At 36.9% G+C, this 19,539-nt stretch overlaps 1 protein-coding gene across 3 annotated transcripts in view; it reads right to left on the reverse strand.

The window, feature by feature from the left end:
- LSM14A (LSM14A mRNA processing body assembly factor) overlaps window positions 1-19,539 on the reverse strand; it is a 50,123-nt gene that overhangs the window by 29,989 nt on the left and 595 nt on the right. The window lies entirely within an intron of this gene.

Genomic DNA, 19,539 nt, shown 5'->3' on the forward strand with positions numbered 1-19,539 from the left:
TTAAGTTCTTGAAACCATTCAAACTACACCACATAGTCAAAAGATACATGAAAAAAATCCACTCAGGGTTAGTATTTACCACAGGAAATAGAAGAAAACTCAGAAATAAGTGCTTCAATTCTCGAGAAAAATTAAAATCCTGTAATCAAAATGACACTGAAAAGAAAAGGTAGCACTGAGTTGAGAAGAGAGGAAAACTAGATAAGACAAATATAACAGCAGAACTAATAAATACATAAACAACAAGCAGAACAGTCTCAGAGAAGATAACAGAAAATGTAAGAGAAAATAAAACTAAAGACGTAACAGAAATTTCCTGACATGAAGACCTAAATTTGATCAAGGTTTTACTGCATTTCTGGAAGAAAATTTAGTGCACTATAAGCAATACAGAGACTCATCCTTTGCTGTATCAAAATAACACTAAATGGACAATAAATTCATTTAACCACATAAATGTATGTGCCAATTTACTAAGGCCCTAGAATAGAATGTAAATTTAATAGTTCTGTAAAAGGCTATAAAGTTACAAAGTGTTACACATGTCAGGATGGTAATCACTTCACACAGTACTCTAACAAAAACTGGGAGATGAAAATGAGCAGAAGGAAACACAAAAGGAAATAAACTAATACTCTCATCTTTTACAGTAAGGAGTCACGATAAAATTTGGGGGAAGTTGGTAAATTAATACAACTAGGCTTAAAAATCTGTTGTTTGTGGTCCTAAAGATAATCAACAATAGAGTTCAAAACTAAAGGCATATTTTCCAAAATATTCTGTGTAGAAAACCTCTACCATACAGCAAAAGAGGCAAAATGAAAAAGCATGAAAACAGAGATCATGAAGAATGATTTACACACACTAAGAGTTTGAGAAACGTACTATTGGTGGGAACACAGTTTGGTGCAGCCATTATGGAAAACAGTATGGAGATTTCTCAAAAAACTGAAAATAGTCTTATCATATGATACAGCAACCCCACTGCTCGACATATATCTAGAGGGAACTCTAATTTGAAAAGATGCATGCACTCCAATGTTCACAGCACCACTACATACAATAAATTGATTAATCCCTATTTACAATAGCCAACCAAGATATGGAAGCAACCTTTTTATTTTATTTATTTATTTTTAACATTTTTTTAATTGAGTAATAGTCATTTTACAATGTTGTGTCAAATTCCAGTGTAGAGCACAATTTTTCAGTTATACATGAACATACATATATTCATTGCCACTTTTTTCACTGTAAGCTACCACAAGATCTTGTACATACTTCCCTATGCTATACAGTATAATCTTGTTTATCTATACTACATTTTAAAATCCCAGTCTGTCCCTTCCCAACCCCCACCCCCTTGGCAATCACAAGTTTGTATTCTATGTCTATGAGTCTGTTTCTGTTTTGTATTTATGGTTTTTTTTTTAGATTCCACATATGAGTGATCTCATATGGTATTTTTCTTTCTCTTTCTGGTTTACTTCACTTAGAATGACATTCTCCAGGAACATCCATGTTGCTGCAAATGGCATTATTTTATTCTTTTTTATGGCTGAGTAGTATTCCATTGTATAAACATACTACAGTGTCTTTATCCAGCCATCTGTTGATGGACATCTAGGCTGCTTCTGTGTCTTGGCTATTATAAATAGTGCTGCTATGAACATTGGGGTGCAGGTATCATTTTGAAGTAGGGTTCCTTCTGGATATATGCCCAGGAGCAGGATTCCTGGGTCATATGGTAAGTCTATTCCTAGTCTTTTGAGGAATTTCCATACTGTTTTCCACAGTGGCTTTCCTTGCTTCCCTCTCCCACTCTTAATGATTTAGATGTCTTCTTTCACAATTTTGTGTTTATTCTTTTTGTAATTCATGGCAGTTATCACCTTTCCAGTTCAGAGCTTCTCATTTTTGTAGCATCCTGCTTCTTTTCTATTTAGAGTAGAACTGTCACTATCTCTTTTAGCATGGGTTTAGTGTTGCTAAACTCTTGTAGTTTTTGCTCGTCTGTGAATTTCTTTATCTCTCCGTCTATTCTAAAGGATAGCCTTGCTGGATAGAGTGTCCTAGGCTGCATTGTTTTTTCATTCAGGCCTTTGAATATATCTTGCCACTCCCTTCTGGCCTGTAGTGTTTGTGTAGAGAAATCAGCTGAAAGTCTTACGGGGGTTCCCTTGTAATTCACTCTTTGTTTTTCTCTTGCTGCCTTTAGGATCATTTCTTTATCCTTGACTTTAGCCATCTTGATTATATGTCTTGGTTTGGGTTCTTCTTGTTTGGGACCCGCTGAGCCTCCTGTACTTGGATATCTGATTCCTTTAGGTTTGGGAAGTTTTCAGTCATGATTTCTTCAAATACCTTTTCAATCCCCTTTGTTCTTTCTTCCCCTTCTGGAGCCCCAATTATGCGTAGATTGGCATGCTTTATATTATCCCATAGGTCCCTTATATTGTTTTCATTGGTTTTTATTTGTTTTTCTCTCAGCTGTTCTGATTGGGTGCTTTCTGTTGTCCTGTCTTCTAGGTCACTTATTCGTTCCTCTGCGTTATCTAGCCTGCTTTGTACAGCCTTTAGGTCAGATCTCATCTCAGCAAATGAGTTTACTAATTCTACTTGGTTCTTCTTTATAGCTTCTATTTCATTTTTGACATTTTATATCTCTAAACACTATTACTTTTAGTTCCTTCAGTACTTTGATCACTCCTTTTTTGAAATCTTAATCTAGTAGGCTATCAGTGTCTATTTCCTTGATCGTGCTTTCAGGGGATTTCTCTTGATCTTTTAATTGGGAGTGGTTCCTCTGCTGTTTCATATTGCTCATATCTCTCTGGCACTGTGGCTTAAGGAGTATCAGTTATCTACTGTGGTCCTTAAGGAGTTTATGTATTTATCTATCTAAAGCCTATGCAGGAATAAAACCAGTGAGTGGGCGTGTCACTCCCCCTGATGCCGCCTGCCAAGAACATGGGTTGCTGCCTGCCCTCTCCCAGCACTGGTCGCTGCTGCTCTGTGCAGCTGCCTGCTCCATAGGCAGGCTTGAGGAAGACCGCGGGAACAGCCCGACCCCTGCTCTGTCCCAAATCTCAGCTCCTTGTTTGTCTTGGCGTGAGTTCTCTGAGGGACCAGGGCAGAAAGATCCTATATGCCTTGGGCTGTAAACAAGTCTCAGTCCTGCCCAGGAGGCTGTGGAGTCCCCGGGCGGATTCAGGTCTCGGCCCCACCCCTGCCCAAGCGCTGTGCACAGGAGATGGCAGCTGTGGCTGCACCCCACCTCTCTTCTGGTGAGAAGTGCCAGTAATGGCGGCGCGGGTCTGAGAGACAAAGGCTACGCCCCTCCCTCCAAGGCACACCAGCCCTGTTGCTTTGCTTTTTTCGCAATTTATGGGGGACTGAGGTTGTTCTGCTCTGTTTCCCCTCCCAGCCACAGCGTGCAGCACCCTGCAGTCTCCCAGGGCTCTGTCAGTGCAGCCTCCCCGGTCCTCCGCCCAGCTCAGGCGGCCAGTCCCGGCCTCCAGCTGCCGGCTCATGTCTTGGGCTGGGTGTCGCAGGGACCCTCTGTACCCGTTTAACTTAGTTCTGTTGGTCAAGGGGTGCTTGGGGCAGATCTGAGCCTCAGAGGCTCCCCCTCCGTCCTGTTGGCCTCTCTGTTGGAGAGGGGAGACCCAGCCAACGAGTGCTATTCCTCCTTTGTTGCTCCCTCCCCACGGGATTTGTCCGCACTGTTTTGCTTTTTCTTCTTTCTTTTTCCCTTTTCTCCTACCAGATTTTTGGCGTCTTTGTCTTTCAAAGAGAGTCGGAGTTTGGCAGGTGCTCTGGTTGGCTGAGTGGGTCCATAGATGTGAGTTTTGGTGTATTTGTGGGAGAGGGTGAGCTACAAGTGTCCTTCTATTCTGCCACCTTGCTTCTCTGGAAGCAAGCTTTTTAAAATGTCCATCAACAGATGGCTGGATAAAGACGCTGTGGTATGTCTATACAATGGAATACTACTCAGCCATAAAAAAGAATAAAATAATGCCATTTGCAGCAACATGGATGGACCTAGAGATTGTCATTCTAAGTGAAGTAAGCCAGAAAGAGAAAGAAAAATATCGTATGATATCACTTATATGTGGAGTCTAAAAAAAGAAAAAAAAGAAGACACTAATGAACTTATCTATAAAACAGAGACAGACTCACAGACATAGTAAACAAACTTATGGTTCCTGGGGCGGGGGGAAGGGGGTGGGAAGGGATAAAGTGGGAGCTTGAGATTTGCAAATATTAACTAGTATATATAAAATAGATAAATAAGTTTCTTCTATGTAGCACAGGGAATTATATTCAATATCTTGTACCTGTAATGAAAAAGAATATGAGAACAAATATATGTATGTAGATATATGACTGAAACATTATGCTGTACACCAGAAAATGACACACTGTAAACTGACTATACTTCAATTAAAAAAAAGTCTGAGAAACAAGTCTAACGATGGAGACTGGCTGACCAGATTTAAAGTTTTTGACAGTTCTTATAGCATTATAAAGAATAAGTTAATAAGAAGAGAGATCGGAAGGGTACTCATGTCTGAATGATAACAGAACAAATGAGAGGTGCTGAAGGTTGAAACCTGGACACTGAGAATAGAAAGAAAGGAGGCAGCAAAATGTTACAGCAGAGCTCTACAATTTTATCACCTTGCTTAACCAAAACTTTATGCCGGCTGAATTGCAACTCATCATTTCCCCCTACCCCTAGGCCCTGGAAACCACCATTCTCCATTATTTGTCCTTCTACAACTTAGAAAATAAAATGAAAAAGAAAGCAGAGGACCAGTTTGGAAGTTCCTGGGCAAGTGATAGTGAAAAGATATTAAAGAGGTCAAAATAACTTGATTTATCAAATGCAGTTTCTTACTTAGAATTCTATAACTCTGGCCATTTTTTTTTTCCAAAATAGACTGCTATATTATTTGTTATATCTAAAAATTAGGTAAATATACAATAACATTAAACATGTTATGACTGAAGCAGATTATAAAACCGTTATTTTCAAAAGATTAAAACTATCTAAAATAAAAACAAAGATGGGAGGGACATCATGGAAGATGGCAGAGTAGGAAGATCCAGGAATTGGTTTCTACACCCAAACAACTATCGGGCTGGCAAACACAGTCTGAATAGACCTTTTTGGAACTACAGAGTCTAGTCAAATGCTTGTAGCATTCAAAGGAGCTCCTAGTGAAGAAAGAGGCTGGTGACTTTCAGTGATTTTTGTCATTTTACAGTGGCTGGCTATTACCATTCATCATCTCCCATCTCTGTAAAAGGCAGCTATGGGGACAGTGGCCTGTATTCCCTGTGCTGCTTGCTGGTGCCAGGTGGGCAACACAGATTCTGTCCTCCAAAAAATTGGGGTTGTATGATATGATCTGCCTAGAAATTCACTGAAGGATGGCCATTGTTTCAATCCTCAAGTGTGAAAAGGTAGCTTCCCTCGTAGTGTTGGTGAAGGCATTAAAAAGAGCTAGAATAACCTTTTTTCCTTCAACAAAAGCGTAATGTATGTTATTATAAATTGCACACGTACATGGAACATTTTTCAGGACAAACCAAATGTTAGGCCAAAACTAATGCTCAATAAACTGAAGATGGAAATTTTACAAAGTTATCTTCTCTGACCACTTTGAAGCTAGAAATTAATAATAGAAGGGAAACTGGAAAATTCACATGTGGGAAATTCACAAGTATGTGGAAACAACTCACTCTTAAATAATCAATAAGTAAAAGAAGAAATCACTAGGAAAATTAAGAAAACACTTGAAGACAAAAACAAACAAACAAACAAAACAACCCACATGCCAAAATTATGGGATGTGGAGAATGCCGTACTCAAGAGGGAAATTTATAATTGTAAATGCTATATTAAAAAAAAAAACTCACATCAACTTTATTAAAAAACTAGAAAAAGAGCAAACTAAGCCCAAATCCAGAAGGAAGGAAATAATAATAGAGCAGAGATAAACAACATAAAGAACACAAAAACAGAATCAACAAAACAAAAAATTGATTCTTTGAAAAGATCAACTATTTTAGACAAAACTTTAGCAAGACTAAATAGACTTTCCAAAGAAAAAGGTCAGAAAAATGTAAAAAACTAAAACCTGGTGAAAGCAAGGACATTACTACCAACCTTATAGAAATTTAAAGGCTTCTAAGAGAATACTACAAACAATTGTATGCCAACAAACTAGGTAATCTAGATGGAAAAGAAAAATTTCCAGAAACTACAAATTACCAAAACTAACTAAGAAGAAATAGACAATCTCAACAGAGCTATAACAAGTAGAGATTGGACCAGTCATCAAAAATCTCCAAAGAACCAGGACCAGATGATTTCACTGGTGAATTTTACCAAAACATTTTAAGAACCAACATCAATCCTACTCAAACTCCTCCAAAAAAACAGAACAAAGGGGAACACTTCTTAACATATTTTATGAGCCCAGCATTACCCTGACACCAAGGTCAAACAAAGATACTATAAGAAAGCTGGGTCAACATCTCTTATGAATGGAGATGTAAAACCCTTCAACAAAATACTGACAAACTGAATCCCAAAGTACATTAAAAGGATTATACACCATGACCAATTGGGATTTTATTCTAAGAATGCAAAAGTGGTTTAACATGAAAAAAAATTCAATGTTATAATATACCACATTAATAGACCAAGGCGGGTAAGAAACCCTGAGCATATTGCAATAGATGCAGAAAAAAATCTGACAAAATTTAATACCCTTTAATGATAAAAACACTTAGCAAACTAGGAATCAAAGGGAACTTACTTAACACGGTAAAGGCATATATGAAAAACCCACAGCTAACATCATATTCAATGGTGAAAGACAACCATTTCCCTAAGAATGGAAACAAGACAAGGATGTTTACTTTCACCACTGCTATTAAACAATGTACTAGAAGTCCTAGCCAGCACGATTAGGCAAGAAAAGGAAATAAGAGGCATACAAGTAGGAAAGAAATAAAACTTTTTGTAGATGAGATGATTCCACATATAGAAGAGCCCATAAAATCTATGTTTAAAAACCTACCAGAGCTAATAAATGAATTCAGCAAAATTATAGGTACAACATCAACACAGAAATCAGCTGTGTTTCTACCTACCAACAATAATAAATCCAAAAAGGAAACTAAGAAAACAATCCCACTTACAATAGCATCCAAAAGAATAAAAGATCTAAGAATAAACTTAACCAAGGAGGTAAAACAACAACTACCAACTCTTGCTGAAAGAAATTAAAGAAGACCTAAATAAATGGAAAGCCATCCCATGTTCATGGGATGGAAGACTTAAGATCACAATGGTCCCCAGAGTGATCTAAGATTCAGTGCAATCTCTATCAAAATTACAATGGCTTTTCCCCCTTCAGAAATGGAAAAGCTAACTCTCAAATTCATATGCAACTTCAAGGGAGCCCAAATAGACAAAAGAATTTTGAAAACATTGGAGGATTCATACTTTCTGATTTCAAAACCTACTACAAAGCTACAGTAGTCAAAATAGTGTGGTACTTCCATAATGGTAGACATATAGATTTATGGAATGGAATACAGAATCCAGAAATAAACCCAAACATCTGTGGCTAATTGATTTTAGACAAGGATCCAATATAATTCAATAGGGATAACTGAGTAGCCTCTTCCAAAAATGGTTCTGGAACAACTGGATAACCACATACGAAATGAGGTTGAAATCACACCTTATTCTATACATAAAAATTAACTCAAAGAGAATGTGATATTGAAATATAACATTTTATATATACACACACACATACATGTATGTATGTCTTTATCTCTAGCTCTTGGCCAGAACTCCTAAAACTTTTGTAATTTCCTAAGAGATAAAGGTATAAAGAGCATCTTTTATTCTAACATTTCATCTCTGAACCCTGGTTTCTGACATAGAGCTCCTAAATCTCTTAGAATTTTCTGGATGATTATCAAAGCATCTTTTGTTCTAATGAGAAGACTCTTGGTGGGCTCCTGGATAGCTTCAGGAAAAGGGCTGGTCATCCGAAAGACCAAGCTATGATTAGAAGCTTGGAACTATCAGTCTGACCTCCCAACTTCTGAGGAGGGGAGAGCGGCCTGAGATTGAGTTAATAGTTGAACATGTCTATGTGATGAAGCCTCCATAAAAATGCATCAGCTATGGGGTTTGGAGAGCTTCCTGGTTGGTAAACATGTAAAGGTGCTGGGAGGGTGATGTGCCTGTAAAGCTCTGTAGGTCTTCCCACATATTTTGCCCTATGCATCTCTTCTATCTGGCTGTACTGAGTCTAATAAGTAAACTGTTTTATTGAGTTTTGTGAGCTGTTGTAGAAAATAGCAAACCAAGGAGGGGGTTGTGGGAATCCCCAATTTACAGTCAGTTGGTTGAAAACAGAGGTCACAACCTGGGACCTGAGACCAATGTGTGGAGTGGAGGAGAATCTTGTGTGATTGAGCCCTTAACCTGTGGGATCTGACACTAACTTCAGATAGACAGTGTCAGAATTGAATTAAATTGCAGGACACCACTTCACGTCCAGGGAATTGGAGAACTGACTGATATGCGGAAAATCCCCCATACATTTGGTGGCCAGAGTAGAGGAGAAACACAGTTTTACTTTTAGTGGGTCAATGACCTAACTACAAGAGCCAAAAGTATGAAACTATTAAAAGAGAACACAGGAGAAAATCTTTAGGACCCTGAATTTGACAATGGATTCTTAGATTTGACACTAAAAGTCCAAGCAACAAAGAAAAAATAGATAAATTGGACTCCGTAGAAATCAAACCCTTCTGTGCATCAGAGAATATGGAGAATATCAGAAGACAAACTATGGAATAAGGGTGATATCTGCAAGTCTTATTTAAGTGTTTAATATGTAGAATATATAAAGAATTCTTAACAAAAAGACAAACAATCCAATTAAAAATGAGCAAAAACCTGGAGATACTTCTCAAAAAGAGATATACAAATAGCCAACAAGTTTATGGAAAAATGTTTAATATCATTGGTTATTATGGAAATGAAATAAAAACCATCTTGAAATATCACTTCATAATTACTAATACGGTTTTAATAATAAAATCACTGTGCTCAAGCTCCTCCATGTTTTAACAAATGGCCACGACTTTAGAGAAATGATAATAAAATCAGAAAATAACAGATATTGATGAGGATGTGGAGAAATAGGAATCCTTGCACATTGCTGGTGGAAAGTAAAATGGTGCGGCTGCTGTGAAAAATAGCTTACTGGTTCTTCAAAAAATTAAACATATAATAACCACATGACTCAGCAATTTCACTCACATGTGTGAAAACCTATGTCCGCACAGAAACTTACACATGAAATGTTTCAAGTAGTATTATTCATTAACAGCCAAAAGTTGGAAACAACACATATGCCCATCAACAGATGAATAGATAAATTGTTTTTTACACACACACACACACACACACACACACACAGATATATTAAGAGTAGGCCAGAAGGCTTGAGATAAGTTACAATTTGAGTCCAAAGGTGGTTTGCTGGCAGAATTCCTTCTTGTTCAGAAGAGGTCTATCTTTGCTCTATTAAAGCCTTCAACTGACTGGATGAGGCCCACCCACATCCCACATCATGGAGGGTAAACTGTTTTACTCAAAGTCCACTGATTTAAATATTAATCTCATTTAAAAAACATCTGAAACATCCAGAGTATCTCACCAAATATCTGGGTACGGTGGCCCAGCTAAACTGACACAACACTAGCCATCACACAACTCCATCAGTAATATTTCCAGGTGGAAGTAATACATTCTTCCTCTAAAAATCACACAGCATTCTATCACTGTCTATACCTACCCTTTCTAGAGTTGAAAGATCTTCAGAAGAAAGATCTGTAATCCCACAGTATCTAATATAGTGCCCTACATATTGCTGACATTTGAGTATTTCTTGAATAAATAAATTCCACAGTGGAAAAAGCTATTAAGTAAGCTATTTCCAAAATTACTAAGTACTGTTTAGTATCAAGGGAATTGAATTAAATTATCCAATAAACCTACTTAGAATAAAATGGGAAAATGACTACTTACAGCAAAAAGAATTAGCAGCTGGACATCAATAGGATGGGAAGACAGAAAAAATAACACGCAGAATTAAAAAACAAAACAAAACAAAACAGTATATATGCACAAGCATCAAACCAGGAAAAGAAAAAATGGTGAAAAGCTGCACTTGGTATTTTTCTTCTTCTGATATTTATCTTTAAGCTCTTGTAGCATATCCAGTATCATATACAAACTCTTGCTGAAACTATCTGAGATACTACATATTTAGAATAAGCTGCTATATAATATGGGTTTAATATGTCTTAATTACTTAAATATTAAAAGATCTCTGTTTATCATTTACCAGTCTTCTACAATTTGGTACCCTTGCACAGACCTTGATGACAGGATGGTAGTAAGTAGGCTCTTTCACTTGGGCAGGGAATTTTAAAAAATAAGATTCCACAGGCCTGCTCTTTGAATCATACCAAAGCCTGTCTCCACAAACCTCCACTTTAACTAGTTTAGGCCTACATTTCTTCTTTCCCAAACTCTTAAAATATTCCAACTGACCTCAATATTGTCAACTTCTTCCCTCAACCCCAATTTTTGCACACTGCTGTCAGCATAAACTTCCTAAAGCTGGACTCTGACATATGACTTTATTGGCTAAAAACTTTCAGTGGTCCTCTACAATCCATCAAGAAAACTCAGACTTGTTAACATGCTATTCAAATGACAAACTGAATAAATTAAGATAAATTTAGCAGTGGAAGCAAAATAAAGAGGGTGGGGGTGCTTGAGTCTTCCAGAGCTGTTAGTTCTTTTCTTTCCTTTGTGACTTCGTTCTCAATCTGTTGCATTGTCCATTTCTTCCACAACAACCATGAAAGGAGTAAGTGAAAGGCATTCTACTTCAAGGGAATCTTGTGAAAAGGCCCCAGGTCTGAAGGAACCTGACCGATCTGAAGACCTAAATGGCAACTAGTGTTGACCTACCTTAAGTGAGTTGCAAGGTGTTGCGGATCAGTGTAAGAGTCTTGGACTTTGTTAGTTGTCTGTGCGTTCACTTCCCTGACAAGACTACAAACTTCCTGTAGTCTGGACATTTCCTCCCAGATGTCCTCTTCATATGGCTAATTGTGACTACCTGTCAGGCCCTAGCTTAGATGTTAGGTCCTCGATAACCTTGTCTCTGTTGCTCCCTTTTGTTTCCTAGCACCTAGCACAGTGTCTAGCACTTAGTCATAGTAGGCACTCAGTAATTCTCCTGAATGGATATAAAAAGCTCCAGGCAGATATAAGCTTCGCCTATGCCCCATTTGCTCCATGAAGTCTTTATTGTGGTAGGTACCTCTGCTCCCAAATGTGCCTACGTTTCTCCAGAACCTCTAATTTACCCTCAACAGAGAGTACCAGGGTTGGAGAGGAGTAATGTGAAATGCAAAAGGGGTATTTAGAAATCTAGCCACTGTTGGAATAAATTGCAAGTTAATCATCCAGTTTTTACCCCCATCTTCACCCGATTACTTTATAGTCCTTCTTTCTGTTACACATGATGATGCCAAATTCCTGAGTCTCTTAGGAGTTTGGATGCAAATCAGGTTTACTTCTTGGCTTTACCCAATGTCTACTTAGTTTGCAGCTTTCTAAATTCTGCTAAGAAGTCATTTAACCTAATCCATTTGTTTTTTAGCCTCCAAAAATTTGTTGCTGTTGTCTCCTTTCCAAATCTTTGTCCTTTTATGGGTTTATGCCTTAAAAAAAAAGTCCTTCTCACGTAGCTTTAGAATTAATCAACAGGAAGAAAAAGTAAAAGTGCAATCTGTAGTCTAAATATAATCCTGACTCTAAGCTGCTTTCTGTTGAGCATTCTTCCTTGTGGTCTTATATTTTAATCTCCCAAACTATAAGAGCAAATTCATTGCTTAATTTAAAATAAATTCATCCAATTGGAAGAAAAAACAAAAGAAAACAGGAGAGGAACACAAACTAATATAAGGGTCATAGAGAGAGAGAGAGTAAATTTATTAAAGAGACTTGAAGTCTTCAGATTTACAAGATCCACAGAGAACCACTGAGGAAAAAAAAAAAAAAAACATACCAGTGTGGCAACATTTCTGAACACCAAGAATAAAGCTTCCAGAAAGAAAAGTAACTGGAATCAGATTGGCATCAGCAACACAAGAATGTTAGAAGACAACAATTCAGTAACTTCAAAGTTCCATAGAAAAAAAGATTCTGAATTTGTAATAAAATAGCTAGCTAATCAAGTCATCAAGAAAAACACAAGTTCACTAAGAAAATCTGCCACCCACACATCCCATGTTTTCGCTTTGTTTTGTTTTTAAATGACAAGGATGCAGTGAAGCAATATTGCGGAGGGAAACAGAGAATCAACTAAAAGGTCAACATTGTTAACAAGAAACAAGAAGCTCTATGTGTCTCTGAATAAACTGGTGAGAGATAATGGAATAGCAGCAGGTAGAAGTGGTAAGAAGTCAAATTCTGGATTTATTATTAAAGTAGAGCTGACAGGATCAGAAATACATATGAGTAGTAAGAAAAATTAAGGATGACTCAAAGGTTTTTGTCTTACCAACTAAAAGAATAAGTTGTCATTCAATTAGATGGAGAAGGCTAGATGGAGAAACAAGTTTGGGACATGCTGAATGACAGATGCCTACCAGACATCACTCCAGGTGGAGAGGCGAAGGAGGCAGATGGATATACAAGTAAGGAGTTCAGAAGAGAAGTTCAGATTGGAGATAAGAGTCAGTAATCTATAGATAGCATTTGAAGCCATGAACTGGATGAAATTATCAAAAGAGTACAGATGATAAAATAAATAAGGAAATAATTTGTAAAAAATAGCAAAGAAAAAAAGAGGGGAGAGAGAGAACAAGAAAGAGAAGATATGAGCCCTGGAGCTCTCCAACATTTAAAGGTTTAGGAGTTGAAGAATCAACAAAAACTAAGATGCAAGCAGTGAGGTATGAGAGAAAACCAGCATAACATCAAGTGAAGAAAGTATTATAAGAAGAACAGATCAATTGTGCCAAATACTGCTGATCAGTAGAGTACACTGAAGATAAAAACCAACCACTAGATTTAGCAACATGCAAGTTTTTGGTAACCTTGATGTAGACAACTCCTTCAAGGAGTTTTGGTGTAAACAGAAGGCTAGAAATGGGATAGTACATAGAAAAGAGGAACTGCAGTTAAGAATAAAAGTGGTTTTTTTTTTTTTTTGGTTGTTGCTGTTTTTCAGATAGGTGAAATAATAACATTATCTGTGAGCAGACAGGGAGGATCTGGTAGAGAAGAAAAAACTGAATACACAGGAGAGAAAGAATAGAGAATTGCTGGAGCAATGTCCTTGAGTCATCAAGACGGGATGACATCTACTGTACAAGTGGAAGGGTAGCTTTAGAGAGAACAGTTTATCTATATTGATCAGAGAAAAGCAGAGATTTGGGGCACAGATGTAAGTAACAGGTTACAGGTGGGAAGAATTAATCTCAACTAAGTAAGAAGCAGGGTTCACAGACTAAAAGTGAAGATGGGCGAGGAGGTGTTCGAGTTCTGAGGAAAACAAAGAATGGAAGAGGCAGAAAAATGGAATGAAAGGACCATGGGAATATAGCACAGATAATACATGGGAAGTAACCATGACTGCTGGGCTTAGTGAATATAAATTTACAGTGAAACTGGTCAGCGTGTCTGTGTTGATATAAACAAGGCTGTGGTTTCTCCAAGCTTGCGCCAAGAAAGCAGGAGGGGAAGGGGGTTCAACACTATATGCTCTGTACTGATGGTAACAACTGCTAGTGGAATTAAATCAGGAAGTAAATTTATGAGTGTGGGACAGTGAAAGATAGTAAGATCAACAGACTCTAGACTACAAAAGATATGAATGACTGATGGAGTTGGGGTACTACAGATTGAACACCTACACAAAGATGCTAGAAATAATCCAGATGCTGGATAGCTGGAAATAACAATGACAGAGCTACTATCTATTAAGTATCTACAATAAACTAATTACTTTTAGTATTATCTCATTTCATTCTCAGAATTATTCTGAAAGATGGGCATTATTATCCTTACTTAAAAGATGAAGAAGTTAAAGCTAAGATTAAATAACTTGTCTCAGGTCAAAGACCTACTAAGTATTCCAACTGGCCTTTTGGGTCACATTTTCTTACAGAAATAAACACCCCATAAAACCAGAATAAAATTCTTGTGAATGAAATATTTTACAGACTAAAACACTTTATCCATTTAAAAACTTATTTCAAAGCAACACATAGAAAATAAAAGGTAAACTGTTCCTACAGAGAGGACCTTCTATCACAAACTAATAAATTAAAGTTAAACCATCTACAGTTACTACTCTTACTACTTTGGCATTCAGCTAAATACAAAACTCTTGCTATGTGTCATGCACAGATAAGATTTCTTCACTCTTACTATTTCATTCCTTCTACTATTATTTCCTTCAGGTTTTATGCTGTTTTCTTTACTTCTGATTCAGAACGTCATGGCCTATCTTACTGGAAAATGCAGTTTTTGGCACCTGACTTGAGACTCCCAGACTTACCAAGAATTTCTGCAGACTACGCAGCAGCAACAACAAACTGTTTCCAAGGCTCCAAGTTCTGGCAACCTCACTAAATAGGGCAACCGAAAGAAACTGCAGCATTAAGTTTTATCAGATATTTGCGTTCTAGGTAGTGATTTTGTGAATTGCTAGATTCAGATCCCCAGCTCATGTGAGAATGCAAAAAATCAATAAAGCACTTCATAGGCATTTCATCCATCATACAAAGCTCTTCCTCTCACTGGAGTTTATGATTATGTGGCTAATTAACAATCAAGACATGGGTAAGCTATGCCAATGGACAAGACTTAACAGATTATTAAGGAAATAACCCATTACTAATTTACCTGCTTTTATATTCCTCCACCAATCACTTGATTTTAAGGACAAATAATTTTAAAAGCAGCTGGCTTATATAATCATTCTTTTTCACAAAGTCTCTTTTCCTAATGCAATGGCAACCTGATTTTCATTTGAGGGGTATATTTTCCAGGTACAGCTAACTAAATATACGCTAGATAAGGATTTTACTCATTTTAGCCTATCTTATTTAGTGTTAAAATCTATGTATATAATGCTTATAGGAAATGTGAACTTCCTCCAACTTTGAGATTCCAGTAATTACAAACCTGCAATAACTACAAGTGTCCTTTCAAATATTTGCCAAGAGCCTGCTATGTGCCAGGCACTGTTCCAGGTACTGAGGATAGAGCAATGACTGAGACAAAACCCCACCTTCACAGACCTTCCAATTTGTGGAGAATCTCTTGGTAATCAGGATCTAGTATGTGCTTTGGGCGTCATAGTCACAGATACAGGTGCATATACAACTGGAAGTATTCCACAAACTTGCATGTCACCATTTTACAACTCCCTCAAATGTCCTGAATTGAGTCTTCTCTTAAATTTTAAATGAAAATTATAATTGAGCTTGAGTCATAAGGTAAAACTCTCCCTCCCCAACAATGTCATTTAAATAATGTCATAAGATTTTATACTCTTGTATCCCTATTCTCTGCAACTTTTTACTGTTGGGGAGGAGCAACATATCTTACGTGTTTTAATTTTAAAGAAAGATACAATTGTGGAAAAGCATTATTTGGAGATAACCTCAAGAGATTTCTACAAAATTAATAAACTAAAATGCTAAATCATTTCCATTTACTCATTCACTTAATAAACATTCATCTGCCCCAGGAGCTCAGGCTCTATGTGGGGAGGGAAAGTGAAGAGAGATAACAAAACACATGCAAATAAGCAAAAAAGACTATGGATAGGTCATGATCAGTACTAGGAAGAAAGTAACTCAGAGCTGTGACAAAGACTACAAGAAACAAATTTGGTGGGAGGGGGTGGGTACGTGCACGAAGTCCTGGGTTCAATTCCCCATACCTCCATTAAAAAAAAAAAGAAAGAAGAAACAAACTACAAGCCAGATTATCTATTAACATACTCAGACTGCCACTAAAGTTGCCTTTAAATCTTCTTGACATTGATTTAGAAGATTCCAAACATCAAAGTTCATCAAACTTACCTCAATTTCACTTTTACGGAACTAGAGGCAGTCTGTGAAATCTCTGGCAGAAAATAAAGGATATCACCCACTCGGCAGTACCTTTGGGATTGACTGGGCTTTTGATTATGTATAGTGTGGTCATACAATTTACTATCCAAACTGGAACATTTTCAAGAGAGAAAAGGGATGTTTTAATAATTGAGCCAGAATAACAGGCACAAACAAGGACTTTCCACCAGGGCCACCATATGGCCACCCTGATTACAAATTACATCAAACAGAACTATTCCAAGTTTTCAAGAGTATTTTATAGTTCCAGATGGATTTAAATTGTAAGTAAAACCCAAGTAAAGAAACTAAATTATAATTTAGATCATATAAACCAAGTGACTCCCTTACCAAAACGTAAAGATTTAAATACCTCACACTATACACAAAATCAATTTCAGGCACATTAGACTTAAATGCAAAAAGGTACAATGAAAAGTTTTGAAAAGGTAATCAAAGCAGCTCCATTATTTTGTGGTAGGGAAAAATCTCTTAAAAAAAAAAAAAAAAAAAAGAAAGAAAGAAAGGAAAAGAAAAGAAAAGAAACACTAGCCATAAAGGAAAAGAGTGATAAATATGTCTACATTAAAACAAAGAACTTCTGTTCATCAAAAGAAACCGTTAAATGGGAAAAGATACTTGCAGAAGATACATCCAGCAAAGGATTCATATTCTGAACACCAAACTCTAGAAAAAGACATACAGGAAAATGAGCAAAAGATTTCAAAGGCACTTCATGAAAGATGAAATCCAAATGACCACGATATGAAAAAGTGCTCACCTCTTTAGTAATCAGGGAGATTAAAACCAGGTACAACTACATATCTACCAGACTGGATAGAACTAAAATAACTGATACTTAGTAAACAATTTAAACAACTGCAGAATATCCAAAACTGCAGGAGGACCAAAACCTCCCCAAACCCCCCAAAACAAGACTGCAGAAATAGTTAAAACATGTTATATGCATGACGGAATACTATGCCACAACAAAAGCCAAAATAAAATATATACAAGATGATTCCATTTATATAATGTTCAAAGAGACAAAACTAAATTCTATTGTTTAGAGATGTAAGCCCGAGTGACAGAATGTCAGAATAACGTTTGTAACTAGCTTAGGAGGGCAGTAGTTGTTGATGGGTGGATGTAGCGGGTGGGAGGCTTCTGAGATGTTGGCAATGTCTGTCTTGCCCTGGGTGATAGATACAAGGATCTTTGTTTAAAAATATTTTATTTTTATCTGTGTATCTTTTCAACATGTCTGGTTATATTTCACAATAAGAAAAAGAAAATTCTCCCCAGAGGGGGAAAATATTAACATTCTAAAAAGAATTCTAAGAATGTCAAAGAGATTAACTCAATCCACATTTATAAAGAGTTAACAGGGATCTCTAAATCCAAATAAGTGCGGTGTGCAAAACATACTGTATTCTAAAATCGATGAATAAACTTTTGGCTTTAATCTGTTAGACTGCCATTCTTTGTACAAATTTTGAAAAAGGTGTAATTTCAAATAAATTTTCAACAAGTCATGTAAATTCTAAAATTTTACGACCAAACATTCCACTTCTAATTTTGAAATTTGAAGTGCCCAGTTGTTGACTGGAAAAATATAGAGTAGTTTCAGATTAGACACTGCTACATAGAATATCAAGATTCGATGACTCCTTTTTGCAAACACAATTAGATTCCCAAACCTCTGTTACACATTAAATAACCTATACTGCTTAAGAAAAAAGAATTTTTATATATGTGGGATTAAATACCAAAGCCATTAAGTACAGACATAAAATCAATGATTAAAAAAAACCCCTTTTCATTGCTGTAGTCATATAACACATCAAATCATGATAAACAGGACAAATTATGTTTGGCATATGAATTTAACTATTACAGATTAATAAAATGTTTACTGACTCTAGAAGCTGTTGAAAAGACAATTTTAAAAAATGTGGATCTTTATTAAAATACAGACTTTTTCAGGTTCTTGCAAAAGAGTGTATTCATAGATTTTTTTAAAAAGACTGAAATAAATACATTAGAAATCTTAAAAACTTTTCCCTTGTGAGGAGTAATGATACCACAGCCAACTCATGGGTAAAGCACTAAACTTGTAAGACACCTTAAAATTCAGATTAGGTAAAACAACGCTTTTCAAAAAGCTATTAAACCTCTTTAATGAGAAAAATTGTTTTCAACTTGTATGTGGCTCTCACCAAGAACTTGAGAGCCTTTTTCATAATTTCATAAAGTCAAAAAAATTAAAACACTACAAAGCTAAATATCCAGCTGGGGAGGAGGAGAGGAAAGGAAATTAAGATAAAATAATTTAAGACTCTCTACCTAGATATAAAATTTGTCCCAACACGAGTGCTATTAAAAAGGATCTACCACAGCATCCCCCCAAAATGTCATTAAATATTTGCCTGATACCGAGAAATGACTCTCCTATCAATCAAAGGTTAATTTTTTTTCTTTTACAGATTTAGAAAATTGTCTTCCTATCCTTGCAACTGTCCCTAACAATGCTATTCACTCTATAACCCTTCAAGATGTGCTGGGAAAATTACCTTAGTTATCTTGCTTCCCTCTCCCCAGTGTTCCAAAGACCTGTGAAGTTTCTTTTATGATCAGGAGCTAAAGTTTATTTTTTTCTTGGTTTCCTGGCCGAGCAAAGGCCCAGCACGTGTGAACAGAAACAAAACCCACTCCAACTGTGGCGATGCTAAATATTTCGAGGAGGACAATTTCCTTCTGACACCCAGAACTCCCTGCCCGAGGAAGCCTCCACCGGGGTAGGTCAGCGCCCACTGACCACTGAGATCTGCTTTCTCAACAAGGGTCCTGCATCAAGTTGAACCCTTCCCCCCGCCTCGCCCCCGGGATTCCGGAAACAAGGCCGAAGCGAAAGCAGTAAACATTTTTAAAGAGACGGTTGCACAACAGGCTTTGAGAAGGATTCCGGTTTAACAGGTAAATACCACACACGAGACAAGTGGGATGTGATCTGCTCGATGGTGCCAAAGGCATTTCGGGACCGTCTGCGTCGCAGAGGAAACCCAAAGTTTGGGCACATTACTTAACAGTTCACCTGAGGAATATGCAACGAATTGAAAGTAAGAACGTGAGAAAATGGGTGCTGGAGAATCAACAAATCAGCACTTTAAACTCAGGCTAGGCGGAAAAATTCTTTGAATCCTCAGGCTTTGTTTGGTGGTAAAACAACAGAACCACCGAATTTCGGAGTTGGAAGACACGTATCTCCGTGTTCTTCAG

This window comes from Camelus ferus, chromosome 9, assembly GCF_009834535.1.
Source record: "Camelus ferus isolate YT-003-E chromosome 9, BCGSAC_Cfer_1.0, whole genome shotgun sequence".
Classification (NCBI taxonomy): Eukaryota; Metazoa; Chordata; class Mammalia; order Artiodactyla; family Camelidae; genus Camelus; species Camelus ferus.